The sequence below is a fragment of the Mauremys reevesii genome, linkage group 1 (genome assembly GCF_016161935.1).
Source record: "Mauremys reevesii isolate NIE-2019 linkage group 1, ASM1616193v1, whole genome shotgun sequence".
NCBI lineage: Eukaryota > Metazoa > Chordata > Testudines > Geoemydidae > Mauremys > Mauremys reevesii.
In genome coordinates, this window is record NC_052623.1 from 112,917,640 (window position 1) to 112,938,729 (window position 21,090).

Here is a 21,090-nt window from a genome sequence, read left to right on the forward strand (position 1 = left end):
CTGGACAATCGGCAAAAATAAATGCAGCATGGAGTCCAGGTGCAAGGCTTCTTCATCCAGTGCAGTCGTTCAGCGAAGCCCCTCGGCTCAGCACGATGGCACATCATCAAGACAGAGAAGAGAACCAATGAGGAACAAGCAGCAGCAATACTGACAGGAGGTAACCGGGGCCATGGGATGGGATAAGGAGAGTGGAAAGCCGATCAGAGAAGAGAAGAAAGACAGGAAGTAAAATTAAGAATATGAATATTTTAATAATGTCTATCTATGATACAAATGTAATACATTTCTGTGCTTCTATTTTTCCTGACAAAGATGAGAACATGTGCACTTGTGTTAATGTTCCTTTGGATCGTGACTGATGTGGCAACATAAATAGAATGAGACTACTCATATATATAATTCAGGCAGAGCCACCACAGTGGTTTGATTCCCCTCTTGCATAGGCATTTACATCTGTACAAGGCATTGGAGAGCAGACCCTGGATTGTCAGATGAATGAGAACAAGCCAGCAGTTTCCGTAGCAGCATTTTTCACAGGGAGGATCGTGCCAAATTAAAGTTGCCCAAGAACACCTTTAATACATGCAACCGTTGACTTTTGCATTTGCTCCTCTCCAATAAGTGATTTTGCATTTTTAAAAATTTCATTCCTTCTGGCCCGAATCTTTCCCCTTTCCTGGAATGTGTGCAGTCCTGGTACTTTAGAATTTCACCTATTCTGCAGGCATTTTCTGACCTTCAACTAATTACATATATGAAATTACATTTCTTTTATAGTACATATGTTTATGTCCATCACATGAAAAAACAGCACAACATGAGATCTTATTTTCATAATACTGGCACAAATTCTGATCATCTTCTTCTTCAATTTTCCTGAATTCTTGCAAAAGCAAATTCATATGAAAGTCAAAGGAAGTTTGCCTCAGTAAAGGTTTCTGAATATGATCTAAGAATAGTAATGGCCAGTTCCTGCAAACCCTTAATCACCTGAACAGAGCTTACTCACATGCAGGGTTCAATTAAAGTCAATAGTCTTGGATCAATCTTTATTATCTTGAAGTCAATGGGTTACTAATATGAACAAAGGTTTGCAGAATCAGGTACAATATACAGTTTATCATTTATTCTCTCAAAAGCAATGTTTGAAGTTCAGCTTTTCTTAATGCTATTTCTTATGATCTTTAAAAAGGAAGACGTTAAGAGATTTAAAATGAGTACTTTGAAAGCTCTCAATCCCAGTTTGCTAGCAATATGGTTCTCAGTTTGTGGTCCCCCACCAGATTTTTTAAAAAAGATGGATTCAGCCATTACAAAATGTAAGCATTCTGTAACATTTATAGAGTTTAAAAATCAAGTTTAATTTTTTTGGATGAGAAAGTTCATTATGTGCAACAACATAATATAACCCACATCATAATAAATGGGACAGTTACATTCAAGTTTGACAGGAAGACTGAAGTATGCTTCAGTTACTGTGGAGTGCCTGCACAAATTCTACATTCTTTACACATACTGAAACCAGCCACATTATAAATAAATATTTGAAATGCAGAGAGAATGTTGACGCATGCAGTTAAGTGGGCTAATTATTGTCTCTCCAAAACTCATCCTCTTTGTTGAAGAATATCACACATCTTGAATAGACAGAAGAAAGCATTACAATCAAGGGAGAATATCAGGAGTATGAAGATGACATTGTAAACTTTGTGGAAATGCCAGAAGATCATGAACCAGTGATCAGAATATTGAATAGTATGACTTTAAAATAGTAATCTTGAGCCAAATTTTTCTAAGAGCTGCTAAAATAATCTTCCTGGCCCATCATTCTGACCATATCATTCCCATTTGAAATTGCCCACTGGCTCCCCCTCTTCCACTCTCTCAAGCTCAAGTTTTTTGTCTTAACCTTTATGGTCCTTAATTATGTGTCCCCATCCTACTTAACCAGTATTGTCTTATCACATTGCCCTCTCCCCCATCATGCCAGGAGGCCAGCCTTGAACAGCTTCCTCTCCCTTCCTCCCACAAGTGTCTACTTTTTCTTCCACATCAACCTTTGCTATGGAATACCCTCTTTGAAATGATCAATAAGGCTACTGCCCTTTTCGCCTTCAAATAATTTCTTAAGACCTTTTTCTGCTGCAATACCGACATGAAATGAACCAGTATTTAGTGGTTTCGCTCAAGGGCAGCTGTGGAAAGCCAATATTTATTTATTACACTAAAAAAATAAGAAAATGAAATAGATACATAAATATCTATAGCTGATAGTCTCCATTTTCCTCCCCACTTTCCTCCCCACCCCCATCCTCCTTACATTTCTCACTTCTTAGATTAGAATCTCAGGAATGAAATAGGTCATTTCATTCAGCCTCAGAATACCCCGAAGGTATGTAAGAATCACTTCAACCAACACTTGGCTGGAAGCTAATGAATTGCATACAGTAATACTGCACAATAGGTTAGGGTCTTTAATGGCCACACATGGGCAGGGTCTCAGATATGCATCTCTTCTATAAAATGAGATCCCCAGGAGCAGTGCTGATTCAGAGAGAAGAGTGGCTCCTAATGAATCGCAAGTACTTCTTCATTCAACACCGAGGTGTTTCTTGAAGATCTGCCATCCAAGGATGAAAGTAGCCTGACCAGGCCTCACAACACAGTTACCAGCTTTCGCACGGTAAATAAGCATGAGCAAAATTCAGCCTGTCCTCTCTCGCAAGGTGCGACAGTCACTCTCCAGCACAAATTTTCCCAGTCAAAACTTCCCTTGTCGGCCCTTCTGCAGATGCCTTCACCATTTCTGTACTAGCTCCCTAAGTCAAGTATCAAAGAGGTAAGAGGGGGAAGGGTTGTCTGACCATCCTTATAAAGCCTCAGAGTTAATATCATTGCCCTCCTCCTTGAGGCCAAGAACATTACCTGTGGAGTGCACATGTTCTCCTCTTTACTGGCCTTGGTAGCAAGACTCCTGAGGTCCCTCCTGAACACGCATCTCTCGCACAAGGCAGCAGCCACTTTGTTATCAGTCCAGCCAGCACCCTTTTGTTGATCAGTGAAGTTTTGTCACTGCAGATGTGATAAGAATAAAAACATTTAAGCAATCAGTTAATCTAACAAATATGTTAAATATTACGAGACAAAAAGATCGAATGCCCACTGCTTTCATTTACACCGGACATAAATCTCAGAGAAAATTGCACAGATGCAATCAGTGTCGAACATGAGAAGTGTTTGGCACATTTGAGCTCTGCTACCCTGAAGATAAGACTTGAAAAAAGGATGGACTGCCTATCAATACCTTCACAGAGCACACCCTTTTGAGCTTTCTAAATACATTACATTCTCACCACAATACTTTCCTCCCCTCCCCCCCCCCCCAGGCTGTTTTTAAACACATCTTCTCAGCTTTAACTTAAGACTTTTTAAAGGCATCTTTTGATGCCCCACGGACCCCTCCCCTGAATTATTAGTAAGCTATTTAATTGTAGGGAACATTTACTAACATTAGTCAAAGGTCACTATAAATACACTGCTATTTATAAAATATTTTCACATTTATAAAGCATTTACAGTAAACTTATCAACCAGTATTCCTTAAAATCAAGTCTGACAAGTATATTATGAAGGGGTTGGTAGCAACTCCAGAGGAGGTTGTAATAGGATTTACAATTAAACCAGGACTATACACCTCTCTGTTTCACACTATAATGGATGAATATTGTCTTCAAATTGGGCACAATAACTTTTTGGGGCTAATGGAATTTCCATGAAATTTAATTAAAAACTTCCCTAACTTTTAGAGAAAATGTGCTCCGTTTTTTAAATTATGTCCATTTCCCCCTCACCCGCAATTTTTTTCTGCTTCCCAGAAAACCACTATCCCCACAAATTTCAATAATGTGTGCGTGTGTGTCATACACACACTTTGGACATAGACACCTGAACTTGTAAAGTTAAACCAGTAGTTATTTCTCTTATTCGGGACAAGCTAATTAAGTTATTCCAATTCACCAATGGTATTATTAGTTCATAATATGACTGAATGCACAGTCTTTGAGCAGAGGGTAGCCTAACCTCTTACATTTTCTCAAAAGGCCACAAATTGTCTGTTTAATTTTATCCACAGCTTAATCCTGTCTACATAGTAGCCAAAATCCCTTTAACATCCAGGGTTGCATGTCCTCGTCTCCCCAGGGAGACTATGAGGCTTTGGGTAAAACTACAGACAATGATGCAGACTGGCTGACATGAAAATAGAATACAATTTAGGATGTGATCTAAGTACCACTTTGTCTTTGTGGAATATAGTATAAATCCACCAATTCTGAGATCTTAGTAGTCAACACCTCATCTAGGAACAATTAGACCATCATGAAAGGAGAGAGAGCAATCTGCTAAGGGCTCAAAAAGCTCTTCTATGACTTTGGTTAACACCACATGCAAGTTCCAAAGAAGAGGAGTCTCCCAGATGCGACCATTCATGTTTATATCACCCTTTAAAAATTTTACCAGGCGATGGTGAAATAGCAATCCTTTTCACAAGGACGTACTTGGCAGGAATAGCCAGTAAGCAAGCCAACTGAGAGCTTGCACAAATCCATCATACAGAGCTGGGAACAAAATCTGGTGGAGAGATTCTGTGTTGAGCCTCCCAGACCTGTCTTGTGGGCCCCAGGCACAGGAACTGCAGGGCTGGTCTTCTGGAAGCAACTTTGTGACTAATCACAAGCCCCGACATAGGCCACCGCTGTGGTGCATCAGGTCAGGATCACACCACTGCTGAGATTCCAGGCAGTGCTGAGCCCATAAGACAGGCTGGGGAGGCTGCTGTAACTTCAGCAGCTAGGGGGGCCCACTCCAGCCCCCAGAGCAGCCCAGAGTAGGAGGTACAAGCAATGGCTTTAATCCACCATAGCCTCTTCCTCCCGCTGGCCTGAGAGTTTTGTTCTGAACTTCTAAGGGGCCCAATGCAGAATCTCTCCATTAGGTTTCATTCCCAGCTGTGCATGGATGGATTTCTGCAAGCTCTGAGTTATCTGTGACATGGGTAAATCACGGATAGGTACACACGCCTCCCTCCCACCCCCAGCAAGGTATGAAAGTTGCACAACAGGAAGAAAGGCTCCTGGCATGCTCCCCACTTTCACATCAGTGCAAAGGCCTATCACACTATGTCCCTAAAATCCTCATGGAATATTTGTCTCGCCTCAGTTGGAGGATACCATGAAACAATCCAGTAAAACAGTTCTCACAGCATGGACCACTGTATGCTAAATTATAGTGGTCTGAATGTTTAGCTAATAGAGGAATCCTACTGGCTGAACATCCTTAAGTGTTTTCTAATATATTTAATAGCAGTGTGAATGCCTGTAGCGAGGCCCCTCTTTAAAATCCTGGTAGCCCCTTTTGCAACTGAAAAAGTATCACTGAGTATAGCAATTACTTCTGGTTTTTCTGAAATGAAAGGCGGTAGAGATAGAGGTGCTGTCTTGCTTAAAGAATACCATCATTTCAGTTATATCACACACTGCCTTAATTTTAGAATGATCAGTGGCGATAGTCTATTACTACCGTTACATGCTCACAATGTGTTTAGAGCTGTACAAGACAAAATGGAGGCAACCTGTGTTCCAGGGAGTTTACAATCTGAGGCCCTTAGCTGTGCAAATACTAGCCCGTGCACTTTTACTCCTGTGAGTTAATCCCATTGACCTCAGTGAGACTAACTATGTGCATAAAGTTAAGCAGGTGTATGTTTCCATTTCCTTTTTAGATCCTGATATTGCAGACTCCAGAACGACCTGAGAAGTCCAGAGGAAGAATTAAGAATGCAGGGTGGGGCAGAAGGATGGTGGGGTTTTTCCCTTTGTTTGCTGACTCATATATTCACATGAATATCTGAAGTACATGGTCAGCGATTTCTTGCACTGCTAGGAGTTTAGCTCATTACAGTAATCGGGTCCCATTAGAATTTAGAAAATAATTGCTATGTCTGTGTGCAAACTGCAAGCACAAGGCACCTGTGCTCATTTGCACAAATTTTCCTTCTTGCCTCTGCTCCACCCATGACACACATCACCCCCTAGGCAGTGAGACTGGAGCAGTTCTCAGGCACAGGAATTAGGGAGCATGGGAAAATGGGTCCATGCATCCTGCAACACTATGATCCTGTAAGGTAGGATTAGTGATCTAATTGTCCCAGCACTCAGTATGGAAGCAAGGACAGTGCAAAACAGACAAGCCTCTAAGTTATGATGCAGACATAAGTCTGCAATAAATTTCCCTGATAGGGGATTCCATCTCTCTTGAACCCCACAGGACTCTGCCCCTGTGCATTTAACTTGGGCAGCATAAGGACTGTAGGGACCAGAATTTGGCCTATTTTGCCTATGGACCTAAGGATATGTGTCTGAAGAGATCCTCAACTTGCCCACTGTATGCAAGTGTTCTCATCTCTAGGACTCCCCCCCGCATGCCTGGACATGGTATTACAGGGAACTGTGTCCAATGTTCCCCTGCCTGGCTCTCCCACAGACCTGCCACAACCTCTCCTCATCCAAACCCTGAAAGCTCCAGGGTTTGCCCTTTGGCCAAGTCCCATAGAAGACCGAACCCGTTCGGGGGTAGCACAAGTCCAAATAAAAATTCAAACAAGTCTTCAAACTCTTAGCCCTTCCATCCCACTTCAGCTTCTCTATAGTTTCCTTGTTCACCGTACCTGGAGCATTCACTGCTCCCATAACATGCTCCCCCTGTTGTACCTCAACCCAGGCTCCTCTCTGTCAGCAAGACCTTTCTTTTTTGCAGTTCCTCCTAAGTGAGCAGTCTCCATGGTTCCACCTCCTCTGGCCAGCAGGCAATTAATTAATCACACTCCAGGTGCAGAGCATAACTCATTGGGGTTCTTTCCCTAGCATACCAGGTGATGGAGATTAAGTCCCATCATACCCTCAAATATCATTTATTCTAAGTTTGATTCAGGTTCACAGAGTTACGAGAGCAGGTCAAAACCAGGGGCTAGAGTGGATCTGGATAAAATAAAAACTAGCTTGAATCTTTTAGGCAAACGTTAAAAGGCAGAGAAGCACCTATCACATGTCAAACATGCTGGACAAAATGGCACACAGCACCACAACTTGAGATAAATCCCTTGGCAATATGGGGACTGAACATGTGAGGTTGTGTGCCTATGTGACTGTGTATGGACACACATATGCAAGTTTCTGTGGGGAGACCCAAACACGAAAGTTCACACAATAATTAAACAAACAAAAAGCAGAGTGTCTGGGAAGATTCCAAATGCCGTGACTTAATTACCGTGCAGCCACATTTCAGATTATTTTGTTTATTAGTTACATGTTAAAATGCAAATCACATACTGTAGTTTTAACAAAACAGAAAACTATTTTTTGGCATAAATATCTACCAGAATAGATTTTTCCCCCCAAATTAACTTGTCTGAAACATCCTCGGCTCCAGTATTAGTTCCTTCTTCTCTACATTGCAGTTCTTTTGGTAAGTCGCCAAAGCCTGTCAATTAACAGTAAGCCTATCCCTTATGAACAGAAGCAGAGACTGAGATCATGCTCAGCTAAGATCAAGGATTAGTAAATCAGCATGGCACCAGATTGCAGACACTATTTAAACCCCACAGGCCGACAAGCCAGTGTAGCTATATTATATTCTGGCTGGATGTGGAGAACAGAACCTCAGGGTTACAGAGGAGTTCACTTTTTACCTTTCCTCTACAGTCAATTACAAGTCAACTTAAAATGTGCACTGATTTTATCGTGTTGGTCTGATCAAATGCCAGCTAGCAAACATCAACAGCCTACCCCTACAATGTCTTATCAGGGACTCTCTATCAAATTAAACATATTTCATTACACCCCCAATCAATTATAGAAGACAGGACTTATTTATTTATTTATTTGCAGGCAAACCAAATATTGCACTGGGTTTGGCACAGAGGTTTCATTTCAAAGCTCTATGGAACGTAATTGTATCTTTATATTCTCCATCACACGGGGTTGTTTTGGAGCCAGCCATTTGCAGCAGAATCACGGGCTGAGCATTAAGAGACATTTTTAACCGGCATAATAAAACAGCGCTTGAGTCTAGTGCTTCATTTTAAGGCCAAATAAGGACAGACTGTACAGTACACATCCTGTCTTCCTCAGAATAATCATTTCTGCCCCCAGATTTCTTTCATTCCAGATCAAGTGACAAGGGAGGGAGCTGAGATGTTTACTGCCAGTTAGAATACAAAGTCAAGGAGGTCCAGAGGGACCCTCACTCCACAACGTGAGTGTGAGACTGAAAAACAAATGATATTATCAGAAAAGGATCACAGAAAGCAAGCTTCACTCAAATAAAAACAGCCTTTATTAACCTCTCTTTGAAATAATCTGAAAGCAAAGTCAACGAACAATGGCCAGGGGTGACCTGTACCCCTATTCGCTCCCCTCTCCCCCCACTCCACCATATACATACAAGCATCTTCAGCTGGAACAAAGTATAGTGCACTGCTAGTGTTAGGACAATGCTAGCTCTGTAACGAGAGAGGGTATCGAGGCCTTTAAGAATAAGCTTTACTTTAGCACTACCTCCCCACGGAGCCAGAGTTTTCCGTATCTGTGAAGTGCAAGACTTGGAGTAATACAGAAAGAAAACTGGTTAGCAAATGGTCATCTCTGCATCCAGTAACTTTCTCTTGCTCACATCAATGATACACGTAGTGCAAAGAGGGTGTGAGGCCAACAACCAAGGGATCCTCCAGATACACAGTATGGCGAAATGGCATCTCTGGAACCTGAACTTGCAATTTTTAAAGAAGTATGGTAATTTTTCTTAAAATGCATGTTTAAAAACAGGGTCAGGTCATCCTTAGATGCATCTGTCTCTTTGTCAACTTACCAGCATGTTGCCCCTTTCCTGAGTGGTAGGAGATCTGGGGGCCTTGAATGTCAACTCCCTGTTTAGAGCAGAAATCAGTAACAAGATCAGGATATTTTCCTAGCATAATTTATGTACAAAATGTATATTTCCTTGAACAGAGGCAGTAAACTGCACAAGGTCAGCTCCCTTTTGCAGAAACCCAGGTAAGACACCACTGCCTATCCCCAAAATAGCCATCTTTGGCCTCAGTCTCTTAAGGATCTCACACCAAAGTAAACAACAGCTTAATAAAAGTCCTTCTCTTCACACCCCAGTTCATGAGCTCTCCACCTGGGAAACCCCTCTAACTAAAAGCTTATCCCCAAGGATCACGTGGTCTTCAAATGAGAGCCTGAGCATCAACCCCTTCTTTTGCACAGCAGTTCTGCAGTACAAAGGAACCTCCAAGCTCTAGCTGCCAGTCAGAGGAAAGTGGTTTAAACCACATGGTCTCTTTAATAAGAACCTGGGTCCTTATACATCAGTGACCTCTTGATGGGCAAGCAATTAGAATCTTTTTGCACAATGGCACTTCTGCAAAGAGACCATCCTAACGTTAGAACTGAATCTATTCTGAGCTATACGACTTAGATATTGGCATAGAAAGTATGCTTAAGTTTGCAGATGATACCAAATTGGGAGGGACTGCAACTGCTTTGGAGAACAGGGTCATAATTCAAAATGATCTGGACAAATTGGAGAAATGGTCTGAGGTAAACAGGATGAAGTTTAACAAAGACAAATGCAAAGTGCTCCACTTAGGAAGGAAAAATCAGTTTCACACATACAAAATGGGAAGAGACTATCTAGGAAGGAGTACGGCAGAAAGGGATCTAGGGGTTATAGTGGACCACAAGCTAAATATGAGTCAACAGTGTGATGCTGTTGCAAAAAAAGCAAACATGAATCTGGGATGCGCTAACAGGTGTGTTGTGAGCAAGACACGAGAAGTCATTCTTCTGCTCTATTCTGCGCTTGTCAGGCCTCAGCTGGAGTATTGTGTCCAGTTCTGGGCACCGTATTTCAAGAAAGATGTGGAGAAATTGGAGAGGGTCCAGAGAAGAGCAACAAGAATGATTAAAGGTATTGAGAACATGACCTATGAAGGAAGGCTGAAAGAATTGGGTTTGTTTAGTTTGGAAAAGAGAAGACTGAGAGGGGACATGATAGCAGTTTTCAGGTATCTAAAAGGGTGTCATCAGGAGGAGGGAGAAAACTTGTTCATCTTAGCCTCTAAGGATAGAGCAAGAAACAATGGGCTTAAACTGCAGCAAGGGAGATTTAGGTTGGAAATTAGGAAAAAGTTCCTAACTGTCAGGGTGGTTAAACACTGGAATAAATTGCCTAGGGAGGTTGTGGAATCTCCATCTCTGGAGATATTTAAGAGTAGGTTAGATAAATGTCTATCAGGGATGGTCTAGACAGTATTTGGTCCTGCCATGAGGGCAGGGAACTGGACTCAATGATGTCTCAAGGTCCCCTCCAGTCCTAGAATCTATGAATCTATGCAGACTCCTGCTTGCCTTGTAATCTTAAATTTAAGCCCCTGCTTAAATCCCAAAAGTCAAAAGACATGCTCTTAAGGTGAACAGGCATGATGAATCAGGGCCTTCTCCGCCTTCTGGCTAAGAGAGGTGAAAACATTATCTAATCTCTAAGAATTGTGCCCCATATCTGTCACTAAATTCAAATCACTTTAGCAGAAGCTTTCTTAAAAATCATCAGTTATTGGCTACTCAGTACCTGGAATACTTATCTGGAGGTCAAACATCCCTATTCATTGAAGCCAATGGAGTTACGTTAAATATGACTTTGATCCAGCGTGCACACATTGTTTTACACTCAGACAAGTAACCAGGCAAAACTAGACATTCGTACTTGCTATAAAGTTAGAAACTGAAACGATAGTTTCTCATTTTGTCTTTTATTCTATGCAATTGCTTAGACGGACATATATTGGCTCGCATAGTGTCTGACAGGCTCTGAAAAGCTAAGTAAGAAATAGCAAGTTAACAATGCTGCAGTAATTCTACATGTACCAGTAAGAATGATCACTCAGAAAATGTTTCTTGTACCAAATGAATGCAACTCCGCACTGATTTAACTTGTTACTGCAATTTCCTTTTAACTACGTCCCCTCATGTGACAAGGTATGAGGAAACTTCTAGAGCAGTGCTGTTTCAGGTCTGTCCGGACTAGGAAAGCAACTGTCATTATTTGAGGCCTGAAAAGAGGGAGGAGGGATGAAGAGAATGGAGGGCTGTGGGGAAAACATAATGAAACCTGATATAGATTTTCCAGTTCCCTTTGAAGCTAACATTTAAATACAAAGAACTTCTCCATGCCCTTGAAGTCCCAAACTGTTATATTATATATATTTTCCTATTTTACCAATACTGAAAGTCTTTCAACTTCTGACACATTTATATACCTACCCTAGAAGGCCTAGAATGAGTTAAAAAAATTAAATATACAATCCAAAGTCAAACGTATTTGTAGCAGGAATTTATCATATTTGTTAATTTATTACAAGCCGAAATATCATATAATCAGTATCACTCAACTAATGAACATTTGTGTCAAGTTTCAAATCTTCAGAAATGTATTATTATAGTTTCATATCACGAGGTATTAGTCAAACAACCTTAACTCCCCCTCCAATTTCAGATTTTTTTAAAAATCCTCCATACTCTTATATGGAAACATTGTAATACATTTGCCCATACATACATTGTAGTGATTGGCTATGGACACTCAGATTCATTGGCACCAAAGGTTTCCATAGACATTTACAGGTTTTGACAAAAATGTTTATCAGGAAGGTTTCTCAATTCCAGGATAGAATTTCTGATCAAAACCGGAGACAGGACCCCAGAATACCCTATAGTCTGGTGGGTCAGTGAGTCAAATGAGAGGTTGGAGTGCCAGCCTGATTCACATCTTTCATAGCCCAGGTGAGTGCTCAAACCACTGGATTATTGGCTATTTTCTCTCTCTCTTTTTGGGAAGTCTCATTTTCATCCCAACAAGGAATGAAAAATTTTGAAACCTCAAAATATTTCACATGAGAATTTATATTTTCCAGCCTGCCCTATATGGCACTTTTTTCAATCACTCAAATAGTTCACTTGAAAGATATAATGATGTAGAGTACCAAGAATGGGATTTTTTTTTCCTGGTATAGTGTAAGGATCAGTCTGGAACTAGTTTTTTTTTAAGGATGCCTTTAAAAAGAACTAGGTTCTCAGTGAGTTACTGCTGGTGTGTCTTTGATAGGGATGAAGAAATGGCCTTATTCATTCACAAATACCCACAAACAGCACACCAGGTTTGTCTTAAAAAAAACATGAGGAGCTCTGTGACAGCAGCAGAAGCTACACTGAAGAACTGTAATCTTTAAGTGACTCATAGGAGAATGTAAAATAAAGTGGGCGTTTGATGGTTGTGTGTCCTTCTGCCCTTTGCCATGCATGTTACTTTACCCAACCAATGCCAAAGTGGTGCGAGATGCAGGTTGAGTGTAAACAGCCAAGTAGTATGACTTGCGCCACCATTTACTGTATAATAGCAGTGAATTTGGCCCAGAGACTCTCATCTCTCTGAGGTTTGAATTTGAACTAGTGCAGATTGAGCTTAATATCATTTTATACTTGCTCCAAGCTTCTGCACACAAAAATACGAAAAGGAAAAGGGTCTTTTTGTGATACAAACATGTGGACAATGGTGAATATGTGTTTCTTATATACTAATCACAAGAGCATCCTTCTCATCCAACCTAACATGTGGTTCCCACAAATAGTGCAGTTTGTCCAGGTTGTTTAAAAAAAAAAAAAGTGAAAATGTACAGAGTATCACAGTGACCACAGGTACATGGGAAAGATGTGTTTCTATAATCAGCTTCCTTCCTTTTCCTCTCTGCAGTGTTAAAATACAGTGAGGCATGAAAAAAAATGTACCACAGCCATAATTCAACAACAAAACAAATACCTTCACTTTTGCACATTGCTTTTATTTTTTTATGGTTCAACCATGTCTCATGTGCACATGCACACATTCCATATAACTGGGGTTTAGCACACAGAATAATGTAATTACTCATTCTTGAATAGAAGGATAATTACTGTCACAGAAACCCACATAACTTACAGATTTTTTTGTTCTTTTTAAAATGATAAATACTGTATTTTCTGTTTTGGAGCAGGATGCATCCTTTTCCTTCAGATTCCCCTCCGCCCCTCCCACCCCACCCCATTGAATTACAGATGTTTTGAATGAACAACGAGGGATATCACTTCGCACAAGGGAAAAAGACAAGATTATTTGGAATTTATAAAAATAAAAGTAATCCTGTGTCTCTAGAGACAGTGAGGTGAGTCATCATTTGTTAAAGTGGGTTATCATCAGTTATAACCTCACTTCACATCAAATTACTGATACAAACACATCTGGTAGAAATGGGAAAAATAAAGAGGCGGCAAAAAAGAAAAAATTAACTAGCCACAGATAGACACTCAATACAAGATGTTCATATTAATAATTTATTAAAGAGCACCAATAATTCAAGGGTATCATTGTCCCAGGCATTTAGATGCCACAATGATGAGCATTAGCTAGACAGATACTAGAATAGGCAGTGGGGAAATGGGCCCATGGCTTTGCAATTCACTCCTTAGTAAAAGTAGCACATATATGATGGACCCCCAGAGAATGCTGTGAAGCTGATCTCCCATCACCACCACTGGCAATTGATAATGGTGATAATTGTAATTGTAGGAGTGAGGAACTCAAAGAATGGAGGTGGATTTCCAAAGGTTTCTCTTAGATTGCTGCAGTCAGAATATATTTTTAAGTAATGTCAAGGACTCCTGGAGTGCCCTTTTTATATTTTTATAAGTCTAAATAATTAAATATAAATGCTGATTAATTATAGGATACTAAACCAAAAATATAGATTTTTGGAATAAGGTTATGATATATCCTAACAAAATATTGATGACTCTCTCTTCTTTAAAAGCAACAAAGAATCCTGTGGCACCTTATAGACTAACAGACGTTCTGCAGCATGAGCTTTCGTGGGTGAATACCCACTTCTTCAGATGCAAGACTCTCTCTTCTTTGATGGTGATTGGGATACTTAGATTCCCTTTAAAGATCCATTGGAGACCTATATCGACAAATTAATCTTTGTCCATAAGGTTGCAAAAAAATTAAGAAATCGCTGTCCTCCTATCATTAAACAACAACAAATATGGCCATGTCCACTAAAGGAGAAGAGCATGGAAGTCAAATTCTGCTCTGTCCACTGGCATAAATCTGAAGTAACTTAATCAGCTTCAGTGAAGTTATCCTGGATTCACATTGGTGAAGCAGAACAATTTATATTAAAGTAGCATTTTTTTGGGTCCCATTCCAGGACTTGATGTAACAAACAAACAAAAAAAAGATCAGTACACGCTGCTTTACAACCCACTATAAATAGAAGACTGTCAATTCGACACTCAAATCGAGATTCTGCCTGTTTGAAATAACTTCCTTAACAACCAGACATTTCACAAGATGATTCATATTCAAAATGCAAGCTCTTCTCATGAGCCTCAAAACTGGAATTTAAGTAAACCCTGCATTTATGGAGTTCTCTTCCATATTGACCATATTCCCCTTCGATTTAGCACATCTTCACAGAGAGGAAGTCACAATCACCATATTCTTTCTGTAGATTTTTTGGTCCTCTAGCTCATCAGCTCTAGTTTCAACCCTCCCAGCATCATACCCCAAGTCAGTTTTGAGAGCGGAATCAGACCACATTGGTCTTAATTAAAAAAAAAAAGAGTGTTTATTGTACCACTTTGTCAGCTAATAACCTGCCTTTTTCAATTGAATTTGTAAATTAAGAATGTTAGACGTTCACTTTGTTATTAAAAACTGAGAATTTGTGTTTGGGCTGTTGCCAACTTCTGTGCCATTTAGGGCCACATCTTTGTGGAGGAAAGAGTTGGGGGGGGGGGAGACGGGAGGAGAGAGGGAGTAGCAAAGCCCATAATAAAAGACTTGCTTCAGCAAGACAAATGTCAGCGCAAGGACAGAATTCTCAGCTCCAGTGGGCCAGGTGGTTCTGTATGTGGGCTAGAGCTGATAGAAACACAATTTTTGACCTGCAAGAAATTCTGATATTTCAATATTTGTTTTGTTCTCAAATCAGATCATGGTGATAAGTGGGATGCCAGAGGCCTACTTCCACAATCCTGCTGTCCCATGGGGGAGTGGGCATCAGAAGCATCACAGTCTTTAGAGAAGTGTTGCCCTTCCCTTTCCAAAGGGAAGCCTGCTGCAGCATGTGCTAACCTCATGTGTTTTGCTGATAGCTGGAATTGGTCTGCAATTCAAAATTCAGTTTTTCCCTTGCTCTAATTATGCCTTCAATTTAGCTCCTGATATTTTAAAATTATGCTCTAATTCTCCTTCTTTAACCAGATGGTTTATATTTTTAAAAATCCTTGATTATACTAATTTTCACATCCCTACTTAAACATTGTTAGCATCTACTGACCTATCCCCCTGTTAAAACTGTGATGAATTTTGACTGCAGTCAGTCCAGCTGTTCACTAAATATTTTCCACATTTCTACAGTGGATTTTTCCATTACAGATGGGATTCTCACACTGAATTCTCAAAACCTTTTCTGCTAATGCCTACTATTATTTCTTCTTACAGAATTATAGAAATGTAGGGTTGGAAGAGATATCAAGAGGTCATACAGGCCACCCCTCCCACCCTGCACAGAGGCAGGATTAAGTACACCTAGACAAACATTTATCAGGGATGGTCTAACTTGTTCTTTAAAAGCCTGCAAGGACAGGAATCCCACAACCTTCCTAGGTAACCTGTTCCAGTGCTTAACTACCTTTTACAGTTAGGAAGGTGTTCTAATATTTAACCCAAATCTCCCTTATTGCAAACTAAGCAGATTATTTTTTGCCCTGCTGTTGGTGGAATGGAGAACAATTGCTCACCATCCTCTTTATAACAGTCTCTTTACATATTTGAAGGCTTATGCCCCCAGTAGATTGGCACTGTCTCAGGGCACCACCTTGTGGCATGGAGTGGCCCTGCAGGCACCCTGCCTCATTTTCCTTTAAGTCCCCAGAAATATTTTACTCACAGCACAAGTATTTAAAATCATTTTCTTCCATCTCATAGAATCTGATTCATTAAGCACCATTTGGCTCCCAAAAGAGCCCCTTAAATTCAGGGTTTCACAGCTCACCTTCTACAGACTGTGGCTTTAAATTCTAGCCTCTCGGGTCCATATCTTGCCCCTCAACTCAAGGGTCTCACAGTCCTCTGAGCGAAACTGTGAGCTACTTGATTTATTTTCCACAGGAGCTGGGTTCAGCAGATCCCTTTCAGAGGCACTTCCTCTGACTGGGCTTGGAGCCTCCTGAGTCATCTCGTCACTTGAACACACCTTTAATCCTTCACAGGTGGGTCTAAGAACCCCAGACAGCTGTCTTTGCTGACTGGGAGAGAAGGGAGCTCTGGACATGCTGCAAGGCTTCTGCGCCAGTACCCTTAAAGAAACAATAGTCTGGGATGGCCCTGTACTTTCCCTCCGCCAGACACCAACTTCTCCCCAGGACTCAACTGCTTTGGTTATTCCAGTCACCTGGAACTGGGTAACTGGCCTCTCTCACTACCTTAGAAGGCCAGTACCCATTACATTCCCCTCCCCCACCACCACCACCCATCTTCTCTTGACTAAACGTGTATCTGACATCTAAAAATATTGTCATCACTAGGTCCCAGGAACTGCTGAATTTTGACTTTGTTTACTAACACTTCATTATTTTCTTAGGGGTAGGTCCAGAGCAGCCTATGATCTTACAGTCAATTCAACAAACTATAGTGGAATCCTTAATTACTTCTCAAAACATTTGTCATCACTTCACTATTGCTCTTGTTCAAAGACAAGTCATTAACATTCCTGGATCAGTGTTTTGGCCTCCTTACGAGCAGTGTGGCAGGTTTGTTTGTTTTGTATTTTTAAATCTGTAGAGCATTTCCTGGTCTACTTTCTCCAGCTGCTACGGAGGGTCACCGCAGTAGTCAATGGGAGTAAGGAAGGAATCGTGAGGTCTATTTTCCCTAAATTTTATACAACAAAGACATGTTGGCTATGAAAAAAAATACCTATATCAATCCTCATCGATATCATCTTCCCCTTACCTACTTTATTATGTACATGAATATAGTAAACTGTGGGTCTCAACCCATAGTGCTTAGTTCTTACTCAGGCAAAAAGCCCCATAGGTTTAATCTGAGCTTTGCTTAAGTAAAGATTGAAGATCCTAGATCCAGTTTTAAATCTCAATCATTTTTCCAAATTAACCGCTTTCCTCTTATTTGTAGCATATTAATTCTTCCCATGAGCACACAGAATTAAAAAACCAGCCGTCTTAAATGCTCACAGCAGAATGTGGGTGGCAGCTTGTTTTAATTGACACTTCCTTGCATTCTATTTTTGCTATGAGCTACAGTGTTGCCATAATGATATTAAGGGGAAAAAATAACTTGGAGTTAGGGACGAAGACTTGTTTAATAACAGCTCACTATTTAACATGTATAGAGTTCCCAGATGCTGGGATTCACTCTGAGTCCTTTTCCACTCAGCTAGGATTACCATATTTCAAGTTCCCCAAAAGAGGACACTGTTGGGTGGGGTGGGAGAGAAAGACCTGGAGGAAGGGGTACAGTTGTGGGAGCTGGAAGGGTACCTGTGGCAGGGGTCCTGACAGGAGGTGGGGGGTAGTGTCACTCCCTGTCACAGTGGTACGGTGGCTGGCGCAAGCCCAGGACGCAGCAACAGCTGTCAGTCAGCACCTCCCTCTGGGACCTTCTCCCCAGGGCTGGGAACCAGGGCCTGGGTGGGCAGGATCTGGCAGCTGTGGCTGCAGGGGAATGGACCAATCAGCTGCCAGTGCAGGGGAGGGACCAACCAGGAAGCAGACCAGTCAGAGCTCTGAGTTGCAGCATCTGCTCTGAAAAAAACAGACAATTCCTCTTACTTGAAAAATCCACCCAGACAGAAGCTCAAAAAAGAGGCAATGCCCAGACGTGTGCTAACCCTACAGTCAGCTTATCCAAAACAATTCTGGGAGAACATGTCATCCACTTCTCTGGGATCCAAAAGCTTAGTTCATCTCCAGCTTATTAGTCAGGCTACTTTATTATGCATGTAACAGCTTTATATGCCCACAATGGCTAGGACCAGATGCAGGAGGTCTATGTACAGCAGGGGTCGGCAACCTTTCAGAAGTGCTGAGCCGAGTCTTCATTTATTCACTCTAATTTAAGGTTTCGCGTGCCTGTAATACATTTAACGTTTTTAGAAGGTCTCTTTCCTATAAGTCTATAATATATAACTAAACTATTGTTGTATGTAAAGTAGATAAGGTTTTTAAAATGGTTAAGAAGCTTCATTTAAAATTAAATTAAAATGCAGAGCCCCCCAGACCGATGGCCAGAACCTGGGCAGTCTGAGTGCCACTGAAAATCAGCTCGCATGCCGCCTCTGGCACGTGTGCCATAGGTTGCCTATCGCTGATGTACAGGGTGATAACAGGTCCAAATCATATCACACAATACATAGTTTATATACTTTTTTCCTACCTTCTAACATCTGCACTTCTTGAATCTAATTAGGTTGAACATTGTACAGATTGTTTAAGGACCAATAGTTTTGCAGTTTGTGCAAGGACAATTCCTTAGGTCTTCACTTTATCTACATTTCAAGTTTATCAGTTCAGGGTGTTCCCACGTATCTCAACTAGACTGAAAACACTGTCTCCAGCACACAGCCTAAATTGTAAACAAGGGTGCAATAACTTTGCACTCAAATCAAGCTTTATGCAAGTTTTCTCATGCCCAGCAAGATCTAGGCCCACAACACAGCGCTATATAAAACTTCAGACACCTTGGGCTGATCCAGCACCCGGGAAAGTAGTAGCAAAATGGGGCAAGGAGAATTGCCCAACCTGAAGTCAATGGGAGTTTTGCCACGGACCCCAAAAGAGAAAGGTAGACCACAGCCCAAGTACTCAACCTGGGTCAGAAGGAAGAGAGTAAACTCTGCATCCTGAACACGGCTTGACCTTCATGGGCTCAGTTAAACTCCCACCGACTCCACATGCTTATACCTTCCCCATCGCTAGCTCGCTGATGAGATTAGGAAAAAAAGAGGGCATGTGTGGACAGGAGAGCTTGTGACTTAGGAAAAGTGGTCTTATACCAAATGCAGGGCTGCACAAAGGAGCTACTGCCCTTCTGGTAATATATTACATCCAAAACAAGGTTACATCATTGTATGATGTTATATTACATCCACAACAAGACCATTAAGGTTGCCAAATCAAGGACTCAAGTGCCAGAATGAAGGTTGCCTGGGCAAATTTAATTCAGCCCTCTTATGCATATGCACTATGATCAGGGGCAGCTCTATGTATTTTGCCTCCCCAAGCACGGCAGTCAAGCGGCTTTCGGCGGCGTGCCTCCAGGAGGACCGCTGGTAAGGCGGATTCGGTGGCATGCCTGCGGGAGGTCCGCCTGTCCCACGCCTTCGGCATATCCACCTCTGAATTGCCGCCGAAACCGTGGGACGGGTGGACCTCCCGCAGGCATGCCACCAAAGGCAGCCTGACTGCCGCCCTCATGGCGACTGGCATGCTGCCCCCCACGGCTTGCCGCCCCAGGCATGCGCTTGGAGAGCTGGTGCCTGGAGCCGCCCCTGACTATGATACAGTCTTTAATGACATGATCACATGCTATCTTTTCCCACATGACCCCTGCCTCACTCAGTGCACTGAATGGGGAGCTGTTTGGGTTTTTTTTTTCCACCCATATATTTTAAGGCCAGAAGGAATCATTATGATCATCTAGTCACCCCTCCTGCATACCACAGGCCCAAGAACCTCCGAAATCTCTGCATGAAGCCCATAACCATAGAGCAAATCCTTTTGAAAAACATAGCCAGTCTTAATTTACGCACTTCAAGTGACTGAGAATCCACTACATCCTTCTGCTTCCAGCCAATAGATCTCATTAAGACTTTTTATGTTAAATTAAAGGCCTATATTATCATCCCCATTTTACAGGTGGGGCACTGTAGCAGAGAGATTAAGGTCAAAACTAACAAGCGTGCCAACTAATTAGGAGTGCCATATTTGAGAAGCCTTAGGCCTGATTTTTCAGAGTAATTAACTCTTTATATGTTCTGACCAGACCTTAGTCTCAGTTGTGGGTGTCCAGGACTTCTGCAAATTAGACCTCAGGTGTCTCAAATTTGGTAACCCAAAAATTTGGAACAAAAAGTGGTCAGTGAAAGTTTTGCTTTATGTAACTTGTCCAGCATCACACAGCAACTCTGTGGCAGAGGCAGGAATTAGAATCCAGGCTAGGGGCCTACAGAATGAGACAGGAGTCCTGTGTAAAAGGCTAGTATGTAATCATGCAATTAAACACTATCATAGTGCATATATACAAGGGGCCAAATTAAGGTGGAATAAGCAACATCCCAGGCCTTTCCTAACTTTTGAGTGGTTAGTTTTGCAATTTTAACATTCTTTAAGTGTTAGAGGGGCTATGTAATTTCCTAATTTAAAAAAAAAATAGAAAAAAATTCTGCCTTATCAAACTATATTAACCCCAGATTTGGATAATCAGCCGGGTTCAGATTTTTAGATCCATAACACAGTCCCCTATCACGTGAACTAGTGGAGGTAAATGGAGCATTAAGGGGTTATCTTCAACGTGGACCTGTCTCTAGAGGGGGATGAGGCTTTGCCAGTGGGTTTCACAGGTATGTACTGACTAAGGAAAAATGGGTTAAATTCCAGGTTTTGTACAGTAGTATGCTTTAGGAGTCATAGAGTCTTCTGTCCTCGCCGCCTTCTGCTCCTATCCCCCACTCCCCAGCTCCTATCCTTGTTCCCCTCTAGCTCCTGCTATCCTCCTTGATCCTGCCCCCATCCCCATCTCCTCAACCCCCAGAAGTCTGCCCTGATCTCATCTACTGCCATCCTTCCCAGCTCTTCCCCTCCCAACTCCTCCTCCTCCTCCTGTCCTTGTCCCTTAACTCCCATTCTGCTCCTA

General features: G+C 41.6%; 1 long non-coding RNA gene across 2 annotated transcripts in view; it reads right to left on the minus strand.

Moving 5' to 3' along the window:
- Nucleotides 1–2,463: 2,463 nt before the first annotated feature.
- Nucleotides 2,464–21,090, minus strand: part of LOC120379848 — an 88,013-nt gene continuing 69,386 nt past the window's right edge. Inside the window, exons 3-5 of one of the 2 annotated variants that reach the window (XR_005587617.1) lie at nt 8,926–8,983; nt 2,929–3,075; nt 2,464–2,822 (exon numbers count right to left, since the gene is read on the minus strand). This is a non-coding gene — a long non-coding RNA (uncharacterized LOC120379848). The remainder of the gene's footprint in view (nt 2,823–2,928; nt 3,076–8,925; nt 8,984–21,090) is intronic. The other variant, XR_005587618.1, reaches the window with a different exon arrangement.